Raw genomic sequence first — 13,264 nt, forward strand, 5'->3', positions numbered from 1 at the left:
TATCTATAAGCGACTGTGTTTTGTTTGTTTCTTTTTCTTTTTCTTTTTTGAGATGAAGTCTCGTTCTGTTGCTGCCCAGGCTGGAGTGCAGTGGCACGATCTCAGCTCACTGCAACCTCCGCCTCTGGGGTTCAAGCCATTCTCATGCTTCAGCCTCCCAAGTAGCTGGGATTACAGGCCTGCGCCACCACGCCCCGCTAATTTTTATATTTTTAATGGCGGGGCGCGATGGTGCGTGCCTGTAGTCCCAGCTACTCGGGAGGCTGAGGTGGGAGGATCCCTTGAGCCCAGGAGTTCTGGGCTGTAGTGCGCTATGCCCATCGGGCGTCCGCACTAAGTTCGGCATCAATACGGTGACCTCCCGGGAGCGCGGAATCACCAATGAGGGCTGCCTAAGGAGGGGTGAACCGACCCAGCTGGAAACAGAGCAGGTCAAAACTCCGGTGCTGATCAGTAGTGAGATTGCGCCTGTGAATAACCACTGCACTCCAGCCTGGGCAAGATAGCGAGACCCCATCTATGAAAATAAAAATAAAAATTAAAAAATACACGTTTAATGGAGACGTGATTTCACCATTTTGCCAGGACAGTCTCGAACTCCTGACCTCAAGTGATCTGCCCACTTCAGCCTCCCAAGTACTGGGATGCCAGGAGTGAGCCACTGCGCCCTGACAGGCTGACCTGTTTTTGTTTCTGTCCACATATGGTGTTTCTTCTCTGCCTGCACATTTCTGACATCTCTTTGTGTATATGAATTTCCTTTTATTAGAAAGAAAATGTTGTCAATCAGATTGGATTTGGGACTACCTTAATAGCCTCATTTTGACTTAATCACCCCTTTAAAGGTCTCGTCTCCAAATGCAGTCACATGCTGAGGTTTCAGGATATGAATTTGAGGGGACACAAGTCAGCCCACACCACACATTACACATTGACACGAGCCATCAAATATACTACATATCTGGCATATGGCTTCTCAGGACATTCATCAAGGATGCTTGTATTTTAATGTATAGTAGTCTAATTGCTAACCGTCTGGCTGTGACACGGAAAGCTCCACATGCTCTTCCCAAATGAATAGCACTGCTTAAGGGAAACTTTTTCAATTTAAAAACAAAAGACAGAAGACAGGATTTTCCAAATGACTTCTGGACTGAGGGGACACTTCTGAATCAAGCAGGTTCCCCCTATTGTTTTTTTCCTATTTTGAAACAGGGGCTCACTCTGTCGCCCCTGCTGGAATGCAGTCGTTTGCTTTTGGCTCACTGCAACTTCTGCCTCCCAGATTCGAGGGAGTCTCCTGCCTCAGCCCACTGAGTAGCTGGGATTACAGGCATGCGCCACCATGCCCAGCTAATTTTTGTATTTTTAGTAGAGATGGGGTTTTACCATGTTGGCCAGACTGGTCTCAAACTGGCGACCTCAAGTGATCTGCTCCTCTCTACCTCCCAAAGTGCTGGGATAACAGGTGTGAGCCACCACATCTGGCCAAAATATAATTTTTTAAATTGAGAAAATAATAGGTGAATAAATGCATGCATTGGTCATTGAACTGGCAGTGAGTGTGGGGCCACTTCAAGGTGATTATAATAATTCCTACATCTGATCCCCAAATGGGAAAATAATTTGAAATTTGCTGTAAATGTTAGTGTTTGTAATTATGTAGAGCAGTTTAGAGCATTATCTTTTCTCTACCGCTTACCAGCTGGATGACTTTGGACAAGTTAGTTAACCTCTGCGAACCCCAATTTACAGACAACCCCCAATTAGTCTCATTTATAAAATAAGAGCAATAGCAAGTATTTACTTCGTAGAATAGCGAGGAATAAATGATTCAGAACTTGGAATAGTGCATGTTATCTAGTAAGTGCTGAAACAATAAAAGCTAAAACCATTGCTTTTGGTTTTTTTGTTTTGTTTTGTCTGCAAAGAGAACAATTTGTTGTTATTTTTAATCTACTTAGGATAATAATGTATTTCATTCAGAGATGCAGATCTCTGAGAGGCAAATCAATATGTTTCCTTACTGTGTCCCTGACAACAATACCAGTTCCCTCCTTCTAGGAGGTAGATCTATTTTAAAGAGGGAAAACAAATCCAAAAGTATACTAGCAGAGGATGGTTTCGATCCATCGACCTCTGGGTTATGGGCCCAGCACGCTTCCGCTGCGCCACTCTGCTACGTGAAGAAACAACGGTTGTAGTTACTGGTCACATTTTTTCTAGTTTGTCAAGCTTCCAATCAGGAAATTATGTTCCTCTCTCTCTTTTTTTCCCAGAGCAATAATCTACGTTTCGTAATATGGCCATAGCCTTACACTACTACTAAGAAAAGAGTTTACAAAAAGGTTATTTGGGGTACACTTCTCCGATATAATGTCTGTCACTGTGTATTGTGTGAATCTGTGCAGTAAATACATAACAGAACGTCTGCTAATATTTCAAATTTCATGTTTTAAAGTCATTGTAAGTTATAAAAATTTAAACACTCCAGAAGACATAAACGTATTTCCCTTTTTTCCTAGTTGTAATTTGCTAATTCATAATCTGTACGGGGTCTCGAGTCACATGTGAGGAGAGAAACGGCACATTCATTCACAATTTTTGGATAAGATTTTTAGGTGGTTTACGGAATATCTTGCCTTTTCTGATGTAATTGTTCATTCCCTGAACGAATTTGGGAAAGTAACTGCATTCAAGTTTTTTGCCTCTGGAAATCAAGTGACTTCTGTGATTTGCAGGGAGGGATGAGGAAATCTCAGAGATCCCAGGAAGTTGGAACCGCTTTAGCCCAGAAGAGCTGATTCAAATACGAAACAGGTAAGCTTAGGTCCTCCACTCAAACCAGACTAGGTCTCTGCGAAGATCTGCTAAGCTTCCGAAGGTTGGAGAGACAGGTGTGGATGAAAAGATGAGGCCGCGAGCGTGGGAGTGAGCGTGGAGAGAAGAGCAAGAGGGTTTAACAATAGGAATGAGTTGCTGAAGAGTATAATTAAGAATGTTTGCAATAAAAGAGTGAAAACGTCTCTATAAACCCAGAAATAAGCCCCCAAATACCATAACATATTCCTGTGTATGTATACCTGGCTATTAAACAAAGAGAAGGGGGGCGTTTTGAGGAGGCTAAAGTAATTGAGTATACAAGTGCAAGAGGCAGGAAAAACTTTTTTCCCCTGTAATATTTCATGTACTCCCCGCCATACAGTTACCTGACCCAGCGAGCTAAAATTGCTGACCCCGACGTGATTTGAACACGCAACCTTCTGATCTGGAGTCAGACGCGCTACCGTTGCGCCACGAGGCCTCCGAGAGACCGTCTTTTTATTTACCTATCAATCTGATTCATGATAACAGCGAAAATAATTTCGGTGTTGGGATCAGGCAGCTATTAACAGACACAAAATAACGCTTAGATGGTTCTTTCTGGGTCAAATTGCTGTCCACCCCCTCACTGATTTTCTCTGCCACTAAATTGCTTCGTTTTCACCTTTTCTTGTTCATATTTCATTCCTTTTCTTACCTAGTTTTCTCCGTATATTCCCAGTATAGATGTTTTTGGGGATTTCGTTGATTTTGTCTGTTTAGAAATACATTCTGTTGAAGGTCAGTCGCTTCGCAATGAGGGTGTAGAGAGGAGGTAGCGAAGAGGGGTTATGAGGGTCTTTCCTCCCCGGGCTCCTCATTAAGGAACGCTGATCAAGGGGAGTTTTAAATTCGTTTCCAAAGTTCACTGCAAGTCCCAACCGGTGTTTCCGTTAAGGAATTCGCGCGGGGGCCGCGGGTTCCACTTGCGCCGCATCTTTTCTGCGAAGGAACGGCGCCTCCCTGCAGCCTCTGTTCTCCTCGGCTGATGAGCCGATTTCACCCCGACAATTCCTCAGAATCAGATCACTGCATCTGAAACTGACCCTAAAAAGAACAAGGAGTCCTGTCATCGGGAGTGAGTGGATTTGTTTGGCTGATTGAAGACTCTCCCTTGGAGGTCCGCGGCGTTTGTCTGGGGACTCGAATCTGCACACAGAGGATCTCAGGAAACAGCGGGGGAGCCGCTTTGAACGCTTAGGAAAAGATATTGTGAAAAGTGGCCCACTGCTATAAAACACGCGTCTTTCTCTGAAAATGCAGGTCGCCCCCGCCTTGCTGTGGACGGGAGAAAGGTTTCCCTTTCTTAATTGTGAAAAATCGGTCCACAGCCCAAGGGCTCCAGCTGGCAATTGTAAAGGGCATAAGTGCTGGATTGAGCTTGTGTCTGACGGGTAGATAGCCGAGTAGCTTTGGGAGGTTGCGTGCTGTTATTTGACTGTTAACAAGCCAAGGGTAGTCATTCCTCGGCGTCGTGGAGAGAGCTTAGGGGGCTTGGGTGAGGGGTGCCTGGGGAGCCAGACGCGGTGGGCGGCGAGAGGAACCGGCGTTTCAGAACATAAATGACCAAAGGTTTCGGAGGACCTGAAGCAGCTTACAGAAAGGACACATCCTGCAGATTTGTTGCTGCCAGAGAATCCAATGGGATCTGCTGTTGACTGAAAGTTGAAATATGTACTTTTCTCGTCCATAAAACTGGGATAACAATAATACCCACCTCACAGGATTGCTGTGAGTTTATTTAAGTAATGTGCTCTAAAAGAGTTTATACATGCTTAGAACAATGCCTGGCATATCAATTGCTTTCAATAAATGTTAGTATCACTATAAAGTTTGCTGAAATTCTTATGTGTGTGTGTGTGTGTGTGGGTGTGTGTGTGTCAGAGACAGGGTGGAGTGCAGTGTCTCCATCACAGCTCAATGAAGCCTCAGCCTCCTGAGATCAAGCCATTCTCCTGCCTCAGGTTTCTTAGCAGATGGGACTACAGGGCCACCACTCCCAGCTGTTTGGTGAAATTCTTAAATGCATTTGTCCACACCACTAGGCTCATTTAGCAGACAGTGTGGTAAAATTTACATTTATCAATTCTTGATTTCTTCCATAAATTTACATTTTGGTGTTAGCAAACAATTAAATAAATTGACTCATTTTAGATGTTAGAATTTTTCTTTAATAAGAATAACAAAAAAATTTAGTAAAAATGGCTGTCATCCCAGGTTGCAGCTAAAATTGGACAGGACATTGGCAGCATCTGGCTGTGGAGAAGCCTGGAGATGAACACCAATGCAGATCAGCAACTGGGAAGAAAAACTCGGTGAAACACTTTAACTTACAGAAGTGTCTTTATTCACTCGTTTTATCTGATATTTAATGGTAATCCACAGCACAGCAGATTTCTGTCTGATTATAATGAATTATTTCTAACATAAAAGCTAGTCTGGGCCAGGCATAGTGGTTCATTCCTATAATCCCAGCACTTTCAGAGGACAAGGTGGGTGGATTACTTAAGATCAGGAGTTCGAGATCAGCCTGGCAAAGATGGTGAAACCCCATCTCTACTAAAAATACAAAAAATTAGCCAGGTGTGGTGGTGGGCAACTGTAATCCCAGCTACTTGGGAGGCTGAGGCAGGAGAATTGCTTGAACCCAGGAGGCGGAGGTTGCAGTGAGCGGAGATGGTGCCACTGTACTCCAGCCAGGGCAACTGAGTGAAACGCCCTCTCAGAAAAAAAAAAAAAAATTAGCCGGGCTTGCCTGTAATCCCAGCTACTCAGGTGGCTGCCTGAGGCACAACAATCATTTGAGCCCAGGAGGCAGAGCTTGCAAGGAGCCAAGATCATGCCACTGCACTCCAGCACTCCAGCCTGGGCAACAGAGCCAGGTCCTGTCTAAAAAATAGATATATATGTATAAAGGTCTGTTGCTTTTCCCATCAGAAACACAGTTCATCTACATTCCCCAGCCTCCCTTGATACGGCCATGTGGCTGAGATATGGACAATGGAATGTGGAAGAAGTCTTGGTTTAGGAAAACCTCTCATGACAGTTCCTTTCTCTTTCTGTTGCTCAAATGCTGAAGATCCGTTGGAGAACTCCATGTCCCTACAGCCAAAACCACTCAATGATCTCTTGGTGATCACTGAAGACCAACCAGAAAACCTGCATTAGATATTGCCTGAGGGGAAATAAGACATTTATTGAGTTTAAAAACTGAGATTTACGGTTATAGCTGTGTCATACCAACTCCACTACATAGTAACACGAGTGTTAGAGCTACTGGTATCACTAGCTCTACGTAACTAAGATAATAATTCTTTATTTTCCCTTGCTCATTTGTCTCCCATGTTTTCGTGCATAAACTGAATCTCACCATTACAGTATTCTCGTAAAACACCAAGTAATAAGGTAACTAAAATCATTAACACATACATGCTAAACATATAGAAGAAAATACATTTTTCCAAAATTCTAAAAATTAGTACCTCATTTAATAATGCACCATTGTTTTGTAAATTAATTAGAATGTCTCCCGCACTTTACCTTCTCGCCCTAAAAAGCTAAGCTGAGTAGAAATATATAAACAGTTAACGCTCTTTAGTAAATGCAATACAAGGTTGGGCATGGTAGCTCACACCTGTAACCCTAGCAGTTTGAAAGGCCGAGACACACAGATGCCTAGAGCCCAGGAGTTTGAGACCGTCCTGGGCAACATGGCAAAACCCCATCTTTACAAAAAATGCAAAAATTAGTAGGGCATGGTGGTGCGATTCTGTAGTCCCACCTGCTCAGGAGGCTGAGGTAGAAGGATTGCTTGAATCCGGAAGGTGGAGATTGCAGTGAGCCAGTATCATGCTACTGCACTCCAGCGTGGGTGACAAAGCAAGACCCTGTCTCGAGAAATAAATAAATAAATAAATGCAATACTACCCTAAAAATCTTATATTAATGTGGACTTCATTCTAGGTGTGATCTCATTTTAGTCTGACTCAGATTTCTTCCCACTTCCATCAAAGCAAATAATTTTTAAAAATTCATTTATGAAGAAATTAGTGAATTGCAATCCCATACTTATTTTCTGTTGAGCTCCTTACTGTCTTGGTCATTCCTAGGTGGGTGTGCTGGGAAATGTTTAACAACCAGCTCCTGAGGGAAAGACGCTATCTTGGCAAGTACTGCTTGCACATTTTCTCACCGTAACTGATTCAAACTACAGATGCAAAGTCCCCAAACGTTCAGTTGGGAAGAGATGTCATAACTGGCTCCTGTGTGCCAGTATGAGGGGCTCTGTTGTACCACCAAGGTGGAGTCTTTTCTCAGCAGTAATGGCAAAGAAGAAACGAATTGTCTTAATCTGTTTGTGTTGCTATAAAGGAATAACTGAGGCTGGGTAATATTACAGAAGTGTATTTGTCTCATGTTTCTGCAGAATGTACAAGAAATATGGCACGAGCATCTGCTTTTGATGAGGGCCTCAGGAAGCTTTCACTCATGGTGGAAGGTGAAGGGAAGCTGGTGTACGGAGGTGGTATGGTGAGAGGGAGGAAATGAGAGAAAGAGGAGGAGACACCAGACTCTTTTCAACAACTAGTTCTGTGAGAACTAAGAGTCAGAACTCACTCCCTCCAATGGGGATAACACCAAACCATTCAGGAGGCATCTACCCCCCATGACCCAAACACATCTCCCAAGGCTCCACCTCCAACATTGGGATCCAATTTCAGCATGAGATTTGGTGGGGTCTAACCATTCCAAACCATAGCATTGATATTTATTAAGCATTTACTATGTGCCAATAATATTTATCTGAATTTTTATATGCTGACATATAATATATTCCATCCTTACAACAAGTCTGGGAGGTTAATGCTGAAAACGTGAAAAATTGCCAGCAACTACAAGCTAAAAGCTAAGACAATTGAACATACACAATTTTTACACACAAAAAAATGTTTTTGTTTATATTGTTGCACAGTATAAACAATGATCAGACAAGGCCGTGGTGTTATCTGAGGTGGAACAAGGTGAAGACAAGATCACTGCATAACTACGTATACACAGGAAAGAATAAGGACACTCCGCAACCATAAAAAGAAGTGAATGCTCCTTTTCCAGGAGAGCAGAGTGACTGTGGTTTCTTACTAATGACATCTCCAGTCCCACATTCATTTTTCCCCTGCCTCCTAGATAAAAATTCAAAAAAGTGACTTATACCCAGTTCAGAGCTGACATTTGATTCCCTTACACCCTCCTTAGAATGGAAAGCTTCTCTCAACCCCTGGTTACCTAGATGACTTATATTCCCCTAGTGTTCATTCTCTCTTGCTGTAGCAAGTTTAATAAACCTAACTTTGTTGACCACAGTTGTGTTCCTAGAGGTCTTTGGTCAGCAGACTTTAACAGTGTCAGTAGTTTCATTTCACAGAAGAGAAAATTAAACTTTAAACTGAAGAGTCAGGGAGCCTGTTGTTTGAGATAAGATTTCATACTAAACAAACCATTGTCACCAAGAGCAAAATGAACTGGCTGCCAAATTAAGGATTCACAGGTGGGTGACCCAGAGATTAGCCACAAGAAGAAGCTGTCGTCACCCCTAAGGATGGAGGGGCAGCAGGAAGAGGCCGCGTGAGAGCCCAGATTGGGAGGCGGAAGGGTAACAGTGTCTGCAGGACATGCCCAGCAGGAGCCAGGATTCCAAGGGAGAATCTCGAACCCTGGAACGGATGCAGCTATTGCAGGCAACGCTACAGGAAGCAGAAAGAAAGAATACCCTGACCTCAGAGTTCCTCTGGAATTCCAGTCTTTTGTCATTCTCCCATTGGCTAGACCTACCCAGAAGCCAGAAGGCAAGGATGCTCAGAGCAGAGGAAGGATGGGGAATGAATCTGACAACAAAAGGTCCACTTGATTTACAAGACAACTTGATTTATACCTCAAAAGTATGATCAAAGTATTAAATCTACTGAAAATGTTTTAATGAGATCAGGTGTATGCTTGTAATCCCAGCACTTTGGGAGGCCAAGGTGGGCAGATCACTTGAGGTCAGGAGTTTGAGTCCAGGCTGGCCAACATGGTGAAACCCCATCTCTACTAAAAATATAAAAATTAGCCAGACATGGTGGTTTGCTCTTATATTCCCAGCTACTTAGGAGACTGAGGCACAACAACTTCTTGAACCTGGAGGGTGGAGGCTGCAGTGAGCCAAGATCATGCCATTACACTGCAGCCTGGGAGACAGAGGGAGACTCCATCTCCGAAATTAATAACAATAAATTAATAATAATAAAAATGTTTTAATGAATCTTCTCATTAGAGTTTGCTCTTTTAACTAATTCATTCTAATATGCAGTTTCTAATCTTAAGGACTCCAATATAACACAGAGTTACATTTAGTACGTATTTATAGAAGTGCCTAAGTTTTATAGCTTAAAATAACAGGGAACAACAAATTACAAATATTCGATTTCAAAAAAAATTTACTTTTCTAAGACATAATTATCAAGTATAAAGCGTTCTATGTCCCAGGTATGAAAACAATGGTAATTCATTTATGAAAGAGTGGCATTTTGACAGGACAGTTTGATGATTTTAGTATTTCTGTTAGTTTGTATTAAATATAAAGCACTTTAACAAAAAGCCAGGCCATGATTAGTTAAAGGTCAGTTCCTTCACTAGATTTCCTTTCTTTGAGCAAAATACTTAAAAAAATTTTTTTTGTAGAGCTGAAAAACCAAGCCTCAGAAACATCTCAAATATTCAACAGTCATCAGGGTAGATGGAGCGAAACACGCCTGCAGGCCAGGTGCAGCCTGCTACCTGTTTTTGTATTGCCTACTGCTGTTTTTACATTTTTAGATTGATGAATATAAATGAAAAGCAGAATAATCATCTGTGCCACATCAAAATTATATGAAATTCCAATTTTATTGCTCATAAATAAGGTTTTATCAGGACACAGCCATGTCCACTCATCTATGGCTGCACTGCAGGAGCAGTTATGAAAGACACAGGAGGGCCTGCAAAGCCCAAAATACAGCAGAAAATATACAGAAAAAAGGGGTTCAGACCCCTGCACCAGAGGAAGCTGTTTTCTTGAAGATGGAGGCAGCTGCACCCCTCGGCATCAGCCTGGTCTCTAGAATTTCTTTCTTATCATGGGGTTAGCACAGGTCTCTGTAAGCAGAAAGATTCGGAAACTTCCAGCACATACTGTTGCCCAAGGCCACAGCCTGTGAGAAATCTGAACATAGGGTGGCCCCCCGTTCCAGCTGACTTGTCTGCCTGTCAGCTTCGCTTCCTCTGCTCAGGTTCCCAGCTCTGACGGGAGGCCCAGCTGGAGCTCCGCGCTGGAGCTCCACAGTCCCAATTCTATCCTTACAATAATATGATACATTTCTTTTTTTTCTCCTTAATTGAGTTTGAGTTGCAATTTTAGAAACAGAGTTTTAGGATATGAAAACTCAACTTTTGTGTATGTGTATGTTACTTTAGAAAAAACATTTTTTCCATTTTGCAGGGAGGGTAGGGCACTAAATCAGCAGAAGAGTAAACAGATCTGTGGTTCCAGATCCATCAGTGATCCATCAGATCAGTGATCCATCTATCCATTCATGTATTCATTCAATACATATTTATTGTTGGTCTATTGTGCGGCAGACACTTTTCTAGACTCAGGGGATACTTCAGTTAACAAACCAATTAAACCAAACAAACTCCTCTCTTGGATGTTACTGTGCCTGGGTGTGATCCTAGGGGTGATCGTAGCCATCCTGTGACCACGAAGGGAGCTAAGCTGATGCATTGCACTAACCTTGCAAAATATAAAGACGGAAAGAACCTGGGTCCTTAATGAGGATACACTGGAGTTGTCCTCTGTGTTGGCCACGTTAAAATTGAACACACTTTACATTGTTTAAATAGGAAAGTTTTTTGTTTTGTTTTGTTTTGGAGACAGAGTTTCACACTTGTTGCCAGGCTGGAGTGCAGTGGCGCGACCTTGACTCACTGCCACCTCCACCTCTCGGGTTCAAGTGATTCTCCTGCCTCAACCTCCTGAGTAGCTGAGATTACAGGTACCCGCCACCATGCCTGGCTATTTTTTTGTATTTTTAATAGAGATGGGGTTTCACTATGTTGGCCAAGATGGTCTCGAACTCCTGAACTCAGGTGATCCACCCACCTCAGCCTCCCAAATTGCTGGAATTACAGGCATGAGCCACTGCGCCCGGCCTAGGAAAAGATTTTTTACAAGAAATTTTGTAACATTTCTATGTTGATCATTCAGACTGACTTCCAATGCCACACTGCAGAACTGGACCACTGAGGGAGCTGCCGGCTTTTCTAAAGTCACTACAGTGTCACTACCACAGCACTACAGCGTCACTGCCACAGCCAAGAAAAGTACCATCAGAAAGCTCCTGCCTGCTGCCAGCTCCAGAACCACGCAGCACCTGCATCAACACCAGCAGCACAGACGCCGACAACCTGCCTCTCAAGTCTCACAAATCCAGTACGGGTCACCGGAGCCTCTGCTAGCAACGCTGCATGGGAGAACCACACACCACTTGAAACTGCAGAAATGGAGTCCCTGCCCCATTTCTATCCTCCAAATTCCATGTCACTACATCTGATCTGCTAGACATAGTTTGTTTAAACTACATTTCTCCCATATCATGACTGCCAGAGAACCCGAAAGATGTAGTTTTTCATTTTCCTTCCTCTTCAGTACAGAAAACATCACTAGGAGGAGGGAGAATGACTGTGGCATGCCACCTCACTGGCGCCCCTCCATGTCCTACCCAAGAACTTCTTGTCAAGTGAGAAAACTCTTCTTTATTGTTTAAGCCAATAAATCAATCTGACACCCCAGGGTGTGGAATCAGTTCACGCCAGAGGTCAGGCCTTCTGAGCCTCAACCCTGTTCTCCCACACCTACCATCCCTCACTAATTTTGGTTTTCACACCTCTTCCTTCTCTCATGTGTGGTAGTCACAATATTCAACTAAAGAGCTCAGAGGTGAGACTTTACAGAGAAGTTATTGCAGCCAAGTTAAATCAATAGAGTTCTTCCTTATCAAACAACTGAAACAGAATTTCTGAGATCTGCTGAATTCAGTAAGCATCACAGGACTGACTTAGCTACTTTCTCCATGGGTGAAGACAGGAAGGCAAGTTTCTCAGAGAGCAAAGAGGGACTCTTTAAGAAACCTGGCTGGGTGTGGTGGCTCATGCCCATAATCGCAGAACTTTGGGAGGCCAAGGTGGTGGATCACCTGATGTCAGGAGTTCCAGACCAGCCTGACCAACATGATGAAACCCAGTCTCTACTAAAAATACAAGAATTAGCTGGGCACAGTGGTGTGCACCTCTAATCCCAGCTACTCAGGAAGCTGAGGCAGGAGAATCGCTTGAACCCAGGAGGGAGGTTGTAGTGAGTGGTTCTGCACTCAGAAACCAGGGCACAAGAACGCAGAGGCAGATGCCAGAGTGGACAGGTGACCAGGGAGGGCCAGTGAAACTTCTCCATGGCCGGACATGGCAGTGATCTTCTCTTCATGTCCAAATTGAGATACCATCTGAGGAAAAGGAGAGGCCCCAAAGTAATTCATAAAGCCTTGAATTGACTAGGACGAAAACCACTGACTTAGGAGTAGCCTGGCTTGACTAAGATTCATCTGCCATTCAGGATCTGCCATGAAGCGGGAAGGGATTAAGGATGGAAATAAAGCTCAGTTTGTGTAAATATGAACATACAAAATGTTACTCGAGTTTGTGGTTTACAGAATTCAAACATATTCAGAAAGCCTTCTAACTCTTACAATTTGTTTTGAGACAGTTTTACTCCGTCACCCACGTTGGAGTGCAGTGATGTGATCTGGGCTCACTGCAACCTCTGCCTGCTGGCTTCAAATTATTCTCCTTCCTCAGCCTCCCAAATTGCTGGGATTACAGGGATGTGCCACCACCACGCCCGGCTAAGTTTTATATTTTTAGTAAGACAGGGTTTCACCATGTTGGTTAGGTTGGTCTCAAACTCCTGACCTCATGATGCACCCACCTTGGCCTCCCAAAGTGCTGGGATTATAGGCCTGAGCCACTGCTCCTGGCAACGCTTCTAGGAGCAAAACGGTGCCTTTCAGCTCTTGGGATTCTCCGCTGCGCACAGGCCTCCGCTTACCACAAACAGGCCGCTGCCTTAGCGCGGGAGGAGAGGGCGAGACTTTCTCAAGCCCACGGCACATGCAGTGATACATAGCGGCCACGAGAGGGCGGCAAAGCCTGGAGAGAGACACCTGAGACCTGAGGCCGGAGAGGCGGGAGGAGGGGAAGTGGGGAGGGAGGTGGAAGGACAGGCGAGGACGGGGGAGGGATGGAGAGGAAGAGGGGAGAGAGGGAGGGAGGGGAG

At 43.9% G+C, this 13,264-nt stretch overlaps 2 non-coding genes and 1 pseudogene across 2 annotated transcripts; all 3 read right to left on the reverse strand.

Annotated features, from left to right (window-relative positions):
• The window catches only part of LOC119469709, a 14,438-nt pseudogene extending 10,639 nt beyond the window's left edge, over positions 1-3,799 (reverse strand).
• TRNAM-CAU lies at positions 2,110-2,181 on the reverse strand. The gene has a single exon. It is a non-coding gene; the product is annotated as a tRNA-Met (tRNA).
• Positions 3,233-3,304, reverse strand: TRNAW-CCA. The gene has a single exon. It is a non-coding gene; the product is annotated as a tRNA-Trp (tRNA).
• Positions 3,800-13,264: the final 9,465 nt, after the last annotated feature.

This window comes from Cebus imitator, unplaced genomic scaffold, assembly GCF_001604975.1.
Source record: "Cebus imitator isolate Cc_AM_T3 unplaced genomic scaffold, Cebus_imitator-1.0 Scaffold786, whole genome shotgun sequence".
Lineage (NCBI taxonomy): Eukaryota > Metazoa > Chordata > Mammalia > Primates > Cebidae > Cebus > Cebus imitator.